This window comes from Lagopus muta, chromosome Z, assembly GCF_023343835.1.
Source record: "Lagopus muta isolate bLagMut1 chromosome Z, bLagMut1 primary, whole genome shotgun sequence".
NCBI classification, from domain to species: Eukaryota; Metazoa; Chordata; class Aves; order Galliformes; family Phasianidae; genus Lagopus; species Lagopus muta.
The window spans coordinates 67,838,059-67,848,064 of NC_064472.1; positions in this window are offsets into that span (position 1 = coordinate 67,838,059).

The window sequence follows — 10,006 nt, forward strand, 5'->3', positions numbered from 1 at the left end:
TTTAATCATAGGTAGGATGTAGGTGCATGTCTATGGTGAGTTTAGTCTATGACTGTTTCTATATTTCTAACACAAAAATCTTGGAAGCTTCAAAAGCAAAGTCTTATACTGGGCTGCAACATCTTTGCCAGTTAAAAGTATTGAACTGCTTGATGGCACTACCTAAAACACACATACAAGGCATGTGTGGTATGTAATGGTATATGGTACACAATTATAGTGACAAATCCAAGCTCTTAGCAGTTAGTTATACTTAGCAGTTGTCCATAAATCTGGAGGTTGACATTGTTTTATTTTTCTGTAGAAAAATTGAGTACCTAAATGTTCAAAATATTTGCAAATTATTTTATTATTTCTATGACTCTAAAACTTTTGAATAGTTTTATTACTATTATTATTATTATTACTATTATTATTATTATTATGTACAGATAATGACTAAAATTAATATAAAATACAAAAATAAATATTTGATTTGTTCTCCTGCTTTTCTCCACTTAAAAGAGCAGAGTACAGTGAAAAGAAAAAAAAGGCTCAAAAACATATTTTCCTATTTATAAAATTCAATAAAACTAGTTCCTCTTGGGTTTAAATGAGGTTTATGTAGCACAGATTCCAGTCTGGTTGTTTTAGTGTCTTTGGAAATCTCCTGTGGCTGACTAGCTGCTTATTATTGCTATCATACTATTTTATCCCTTGTGCTGAAACATATACAAATCTTCCCCTTGTTTTGATAACAAAACACTTAAATGTCAAATGTTAGGATATACTGAAATTAACCATTCTATAACACTTGGCTTTCAGATTAGAAACCTTGGAGAAACAGGCACCTTCTTCAGTGTATTATATTTCCATGCACTGGATATAGACACTATTTTCTTAGATCAACTCTGAAGGAAAGGATTTACAAGTGTTTACCCTGCCATGCAGGTATCTCAGAGATTACATAAACACTGCATAAAAAACAGGCTGAGTGAGACCTTGGCCACAACTTGCTACTTCCCCTAAGAGTACATTTTTGAAAGCACGCAGACTTTTCATAATTGTTAGTGCTCTCTTACACATCTCCACCAAACACAAAATGATTGTACCAGTAGTGCACTAGGTTCTGTTGGTTTCTAGTAACGCCATATTCTTGGTTGCCAAGTTCCTATTTTTAATTAATTAACCCAAAAGAATGTTTACATTTTTCTGACTTCATACAGGTCAAGCAGTTGTACAATTAAAGCAATTTCTTCATAAATATGTTGAACCACAGCATCCACAATCAACAGGAATCCAGTCTTCCTGGCAAATTTTCACAGCATGCTAACCATTTGAATTGAGTTACTAACACCAGTGCCGGGTGTTGGTAAAACTGGGGAGAGCAGGTGCCTTTTGCCAATAAAAGGCAAGATACCAGAACCTTGGAAGGGAGATACTCCAAAGTTTTCTTTGAATCAAGAATACCAATGCAGATAAAAATCTTAGGTTTCTAATTCACGTTACATTAAAAACAGATGAGGAAAAGCACTTGATACAGGTTGGAGTGAATACAAGCAAATAAAAGAAGAAAAGCTGTTTTTGCCCTCAGTCTCATTGCACAGAGAGAAAAATGGATAGAGAAAGGAGGAAATAAAGATTTGTTCTTTCTCCCTTCTGCCCTTCCTGATAAGTAAGTTTCTATAGCTTCCTGACATAGAAATACCCTCTGTGTAAACATCAGGAAAGTTTCCTTTTCACAACTCCAGGACAGCAATTTGAGCTTACTCTGCTACAGACACATTTGTAAGAGCTTCCTCTTCCTGCTCACTGCGGCATGCTGTGTGTCTGCTTGCTTTCCAGCCTTGCAAGTGCACCTCATGCTCCAGAAGGTACTCCCAGCCCAGCATTTTTGGTTGACCCAGAGATATTTAGATGTCATTAATCCCTCCTGGATGGCTGAGTCTGATTTTCATGCAAAGTTATTACGTAATATACGTTTCTTTTTTACTTATGCACTGTGATCCAATCCCATTTCAAGTGAAAGGAAACCAAAGAGCTGGTGTTTGTTACACTTCGCTGTGTCATGTTACAGTTACATGATACAAAGCCTTTAAATACTATTGCCCAAATCCCAGTGCAGGCAGCAGCAAGGCTTGAAAATCTTTCAGGGGAAAAAAAAAAAAAAAAAGATATCCGGAAGAATGGAAATGAAGTGATTTTGACTTTTGAAACCTGAAACTTAACTATTTTCTGAATTAAAATAAAACAACCTTCATTCCTTCCGCTGTACAACAGGGCAGGAAATATTTGTTTTTTAAAAAAAACACTTCATGGAGCTGTCACTGCTTCATGTGTCATTGGGTATGAGCTGAAATGTGGTACCAGTTCACATCAGTACTCTCAGCTTGTGGCACAGGTGAGGAAATACAGACTGGCCTACCTCCCTTTCATGTCTTAGACAACCATCTAAACCTCAAGTCACCCAGTTCTTTCAGCTAAAGAACAAAAAAAAGAAAGCCATTGTATAAGAAACAGGGAAAAAGAGATGCAATTCTATCATGTTTAAATATTAAACGCAAATATCAGCTACTGCAAAGCAAGGCTACTTTGTTCAAATACTTCATTATTACTAAGTGTTTTCAGCATGTTCATATATCCAGAATCCAGCCACCTAAAAGACATAGAAATTTTTTAATTTTTCTATATGATTTGCTGCCTCAAACTGCTTGTTTGAGTGAAACAAGCAGTGAGCATCTTTAAACAATAGACTGAATTTTTAGGGGCTTGAAATTAAAGACTCCACATTGCACAAAGTAAAATGGAGAGGAAATCCTCCAGAAACAACCAGTTTGGTAATTGCTGCATTGGTAAGATTTTTTTTTTTTTAAATATAAAAGCAGAGAATCAAGTTCCTGCCCATAGAACAAAGGAGAAAATTGGTTCACAAAATAGACTGCATTCCACATTTTTTCCACAGATTTTCACTTGTTGCTCCAAAAATGCAGTCTAAAATGGAAGTGCTCAGTCTCTTTGTCCTTAGCAATATTCCACAGACAAATTCACAGTAATCCAAACTACACTGTACAGTCTCAGTCATCGATGTAACCAGAATGGGAGGTACAGGTTCAGAAAATTTAATGGTGGTATCCTGCTGTACCATGAGGCTTCTGACTGCCTGGCATGGACTACAAAGCAAGGAGGAAGAAACTTTGCTGGGCTTGTCCCTACTTGCATGGGGGATTTAACTAAACTTCCTTACTGACTTTCCTCAGCTGAACACTCCTTACACAAAAATAATGACAAAGGAAAGCAAGTTAGGAAAGTGAAACTGATGAAGTGAAATCTGTACTGAGCCATGCCACAAAAATGCAGAAGCAATGTTCATCCCTGGAGACAACTTCCATAAGTGGAACTAATTGTTTTAAGTAATGGTTAGGGCTTTGGAAAACAAGGCATGAATTGTTTTCTCTGCAAGAATATGAAACCACATATAGCTCAGCACAAGGACAGCAGCTTAGCTGACACCATTGTGCCTGCCAGGCAAATAACAAAGGGAAGGCAACTCATGTTGCCTTGGACTTCAGAAAAGTCTTTGACATGGTCCCCCAGCACACTCTTATACCTAAATCAAACAGATATGGATTAGAAGTGTGGACTATTCAGTGAATAAGGAATTGGTTGGAAGGTCACAGTCAGAGGATTGTGGTCAGTCTGTGTCTGGGTGGAGGTCAGTAACAAGCACGGTACCCAGAGATCTGTCTTAGATCCAGTGCTCTTTAACATCTTTATCAGTGACATAGATGATGGGATTGAGTGCACCCTCAGCAAGTTTGCTGACAGCATGAAGCTGAGAGTTGTGGTTGATATAATAGAAGGAAAGGATGCGATCCAGGGGGACCTTGATAAACTTGAAAGGTGGGCCCTTGTGAACCTAATGAGGTTCAGCCAAGCAAAGTGTAATATTTTGCACTTGAATCGAGGTAATTCCAGATATGCATGCAAACTGGGAGAACTCCTTGAGAAAAAACCCTTCTGAGAATGACTTAGGGGTTCTTGTTGATGAACTTGACATCAGCCAGCAGTGTACACTTGCTGCCCAGAAAGCTAATGGTATCTTGGGTTCCATCAGAAGAGGGATGGCCAATAGGGTGAGACAGGGGATTGTCTCCCTCTGTTTTCCCCTCATGAGGACCCAGATAGAGGACTGATTCCAACTCTGGGGTCTGCAACACAAGAAAGATGTGGAACTTTGGGTGAGCGTCCAGAAGAGGGCCATGACAATCATCAGAAGGCTGAAGTATCTCTTCTACAAAGGTATACTGGAGGAACTGGCCTTGTTCAGCCTGGAAAAGAGAAGTCTGTGGGGAGTCATTGCAGCCTTCCAATATTTAAAATGAGTTTATAAACATAAGTGGATCAACTTTTTACAGGGGTAGATTGTGATAGGACAAGGGGAAATTGTTTTAAACTAAAGGAGGGGAGATTTAAATTAGACGTCAGGGAAAGCTTTTACTGAGAGTGGTGAGGCGCTGGCACAGGTTTCACAGAGAGATTGTGCATGGCCTTTCCCTGGAACTGTTTAAGACCAGGTTGGATGGAGCCCTGCACAATCTGATCTTGCACTTCAACTAGGGCCTGTCAACCCTGCTTGTGGCAATGGGGTTGGAACCTGATGATCCTTGAGGTCCTTTCTAACCCAAGCAATTCTGTGATTTTACAATTCTATGATTTTTGCAGGATAGAAATTTGTGTTTCTGTATCATTCTGTACCTCTGTTCCCTGCTGTATCTACAGTGCTATGTACGGAGAGATCTAATCAAAATCCAGACTGCCAAAAAACTTTACCACATAGTTATGAAATGTATTGCAATTTTTTTATATCTTCAACCAACTCTAAAGCAAAACAGTGGAAAAAAATGGATGCTTCAGTCAGTATGGCTTACTTCAGTTCTCAAGAAATGAATTTTGCTCAAACGATTGCAAGATTACTAAAGAAAAAAAACAGTACTAATAATAGAAAATTATATTAATATTCATGATCTCAGGTGAAGTGGAAAATATTTTGGTATGGGTATTCTTTTCAAACAAAGTACAGCTTATAATAAAATTCATACACACATAATTAAGGCAGCTGTCTACTTAGGATCCTATATAAATTGCAAGAAGAAATAAAAAAAATGAATCAAATTGTTATACCATTTTTGTCCAATGTCTAGTAAGCTTATTTGCTCTCTTTATTTCCTTTTCTCCCCTCTGGCTACAGCTATTTTTAATTTAAGCTCAAACTTTTTGGTCTAAAATAACTCATGATAATGTGCTACAATTGCTGGCAATGTCACAGGCATCTTTTGGATATGTATATGAAGTACTAATTTTAATTCAATTTTTTTTGTTTTGTCCGCTGTTTGCTGGAGGGAGGGATTGAGGGAGACATGCTCATATACCAAGTTAAATAGCAGGTATTTTTCTTTTTAAACTTTGAATGTATAATGATCAAATGTTTCTGAAAGAAAACAGTACAGCATATTTTGCTGTTGCTTGACTTTGAAACAAGTAATAACCTGTCATTTTTTTTCTTATCCATTTATAATGATTTCACTACTAAAAGAGTATAATTTGTTATTGACTTGAAATTAGTTCCTGCCCACTGTTAAGTTCCTGCTTCGTCACACTTTCCAGCACTGTGCAGCAGCTGTAAAGTTAAGTCAGCCCAGATAAGGCATGGCAAGCAACTTGAGTGACCTAATTACATCATCACATCTCTGTTTCTCTTCCTCAACTGACAAGCACAGCTACAAACTTGGAAAGTTCCTAGCTCATAGAAATTCATGTTTGAGCAGTCTCACTGTTGACCAACACAGAGAAGGAAGAAAACCACAGCTGTGTTTCAAGGACAGAAAAAAGAAGGCTTTTCCTCTTTGTTTTCAAGTCATTGTAAAGGTGATTCAGCCACATTCTCAGTTTTATCTTTTTTGCTTGATGAATTATAAACATAATGGGCCCTTGAGTAATTAAATCAGAACCCACATACTATGTGTTCCTTTGAAACTAGATTGTACTAACTGCAGTTTGAACTCTGACTTTATATATTTACAATTGAGTTATGTATATTTCAGAAAGAGTTGCAGTTTCTTTTCTGAGACTAGGAATCTGTATTCAAAGTAAATTTGAATGTTCATTCCCTTACCTACGAGAAAACACTGTGTCTAATCAATAAATCTACTTTAGAATTGACTTTTTTGCCCCATCAATATTGAAGACCATTATAAGACAATGTAACTTTTGCTTTACATGTTATAGAAAGATAACTTGTAGTCAGACTCAATGGATGCAAAAATCTTGACTGGACTCAATATATCTGAAGATTGCTTTTTAACACATACTTTTGTACTGCAATAGCAGTGATTACATTCATAGCTGGATCTGCTGTTGTAAGGGTAAATGTTCTGAAGTAGAATTTTATAATCTAGATTTGCTGACTTAAGTTTCAAGGTACTCTATATCTCAAGTGCTGTCACATTTCGTGTGTTAAAGAATAAATGCTTATAATAGCTGGCTTTTGTTAACATCTTTTCTAAATACTTCATCATATTTGATTACATTAAATACTTCTTCCTAAATTTATTAGTGTGCATTCAAGGACCATAATCACTTTAGCTCCAGTAAAATACAGAACAATATAAGGTACGATTGCATTCCTGCTGAATTTTCATTTTTTGTACCTACAGATATCGAATAAAATATTCGTGCTGAATAAATTAATTTGTGAACTAGTATGTAGAATGTAGAATGACATTACTAGAAGAACATGAATTGCATGAATTATACAGCTATGAATATAAATTCATAGCTTCAAAATAATTGTATTATTGAAAGCTGCATTTTGGAGACTGATACAAAAAAGCATATTTTATTATCACAATAAAACATGAGTGTCATCTCTGCACTTAGGAAAATATTCCAATCAGAGTCACTGCTTATGAAATGCAGCATCTTCTGTGATAAAAAAAAAATTATATGACCAACAAAATCCATTTCCCCTAATGAAACTGTACATATAATTAAAAAAAAAGATATAAGTAGGACTGTAGAAAAATGCACCGTCTGGTGAATGACAACAGATTTCATTTGCCTTTCATTTATTAACCAATCCAGGAGAGATAAGTTATTTCCACATAGTCTTGCTGTCTTCTTTGCAAAAGTCACTAAAGGTCAGAGTTAACAGTGTCGTGCTAATTCAGCCTCTGGTGCTAAGCTCTACATCCTCAAAAAAAAAAAAAAAAAAAAAAAAAAAAAAAAAAAGTCACAAAATCTGGGTCAGAAATAAACACAAACCTAGGAAGACAGCAAACATTAGAACATGATTGAAATTTTCTTCTTAAACCAAAGTTTTCTCTATAGAATATGAGCTACCCAGTTTAAGTAAGCACTATAAGAGCTTTAACATTAATGTCAGACCTAATAATATTTGAGTTGTTTACAGTGTGATCTTTTAATGTAGATCAGAGTCAGCTGTACTGGTAGGTGCACGTGATGTGTTGAGACACAATACTTTTGCCTGGAGTAGCTTCTAATTTAAGAGTTCAAAAGCCTGCATACAACGTGGGAAGAAAATTCTAATTTGCTTTTCCAGGGCACAGAAAAAGTAAGTTTTCTTTAATATTGTGAAATTCCTTGGCATAAAGGGAAAATTTCAAATACATTTTATCATATAGAATCACAGAATTTTAGGAGATAAAAGGGCTAGAGATCACTCAGTCCAACCTTTCTGCTAAAGCAGGTTTCCTACAGAAGGCAACACAGGAAGGCATGCAGACAGGTCCTCATACCTCCAGAAAAAGAGACTTCACATTCTCCCTGTTCCAGTGCTTCATCACACTTAAATAACTTTTTCCACATGTCAGTATGCAACTGCCTGAGTTCTTATTCTTGTTGCTTGTTGTTCTACTGCTGCATACCACTAACAAGAGTCCACTCAGGTCAACTTGACACTGACATTTTAGATATTTATAAACAGTTTTCCCTCAGCCTCCTCTTCTCCAGAATGAACAGCCCCAGCTCTCTCAGCCTTTCCCTCGTACAGGAGATACTCCAGGCCTCTGTGGCCCTCCACTATAATCCAGCAGTTCCTTGCCTTTTGTGAACTGAGGAGCACAGAATTAGAGTGTGGCCTCCCTACGGTAGAGTAGGGGAATGATTACCTCCCTCAACATGCTGGCCATGCTCTTTTATTGCACCTCAGGATACCATTGGCCTTATCCTCAAGGGCATCCTGCTGGGTTGTGGTCAACCTGTTGTCCACCAAGCCTCACAGGTCCTTCTCCTCACAGCTCCCTTTTAGCAGGTCAGTTGCTGGCCTGTACTGATGTATACTTATCCAGTATTCTAATCTCAAAACAAATTTTGCAGTTTACATTGACTTAAACTTCATTCAGGAGCTCTCAAAGCCCTCTGCCTTCTATAGCTTGGTGCACCTTGAAAAAATTGTGTTGCTCACAACACTAGCTCACTAGGAGGCTTCACAGAAGCTCCATATAGATATCCATGGAGTCATAGAATCACACAATCATAGAATGGTTTGAGTTGGAAGGGACCTTAAAGATCATCTAGATCCAATTATTCTGCCTTGGGCATGGACACTTTTCACTAGACCAAGTTGTCCAAAGTCCCATCCAATCTGGCCTTGAAATTCTGACTTCTAGGCAGCCATTATCATATGTTTGGAGATTCATCTGTTATTAATATAACTGTTGTTCAGCAGTTGAACTAAACAGTAAAGAGTTCCAAGGTTTGGGGTTTGATTTGTTTTGTTGTTTTTTGCTTGTTTGTTTGTTTGTTTCTGAAAAATACCTGTGGTAGTAGAGAAAACCTTAGAAAAATGTTTAGGTGGTAAGACAACTGACACAAATTTATGATGGTTTGAAATCCTGCAACAATGCAATGACAAGCACAGACTGAGGGACAGTCAAAATTGGACTATTCGTTTTAGATAATTTGAATGCAAGTGGATTGGACTTGTTCAGTCATGTGCAAATTTATTCTCATAACTAGCATCCCATTTTGTGACAGTATCTCAGCTGTAAGTGCATTTGCTAGCATAAAATCTAGAGACTTCTATGTGAAACTATCAGCGAAGAAATGAAATGCTTGCTTATGGGTGATAGTTTTTTTCCCTGCTGTTTGCAATCTGGCCATGTACAAAAACAGAAGCAGTTGAAGATACTGAATGTTTTACACTGAAATATAAATCAAAGTTAAACAAAATGATAAGTACATTCCAGAGCTGTGACAAAATTCCAGATTACTCTGTTGTTGACAATGTTGTAAGCAGTAATGCTGATATCTGGCCCCTGTGGCAACATATAATTCCAAGCAAAATGGTACTAGGGAGCATTTCCAGGCATTGAACTCAACTGGTGCAAAAAGGCCAGAATCTGTATTATTAAATTGTCCTTGCTTCTGAGAAAGGGTCCCACTTAGCCAGGGATGGCCTCAAACCTCTGAGAAGTGCCGAGGGAGGGCCTGACAGATTCTTTTTTGACCTAGACAGAGTATCTGCCAGAAAGCATATTAACAACTGAGAAATAGGATGCTTGGATTACTTCCTGGCATGGCCTAATTTACTAGTGCAGGCATTGCACTAGATCAGGCATATATACATGTAGGCTAGACTTTTAAACGAACTTTTCGCAAGGGTCTCAAATTTGGCAGATTGTCGCATCAGAAATTATGAATCACGAATTCATATTAATTGTCAATCTGGGGCATTTTCCAGGACTGTATTGCCCACATTAAAAATAACATTAATAATTTAACATATGTACTACAGTATGATTCTGGAAGATCAATGTTTTGTTTTCCTCAAAGTTAAGCAAGCTCATAGTCAGAGACAGTTTTTCTATTGAAGATGTTGCAGTTTTTCACTAAAGAAACTGAAAGTCATCAACTTCTACTATGAAAGGATATATGATAATTGTTGTCTTTAATTATAGCATGTTCAGTACTTGTGAGACACAAACTATGAATGCATGGAGAGAAACAT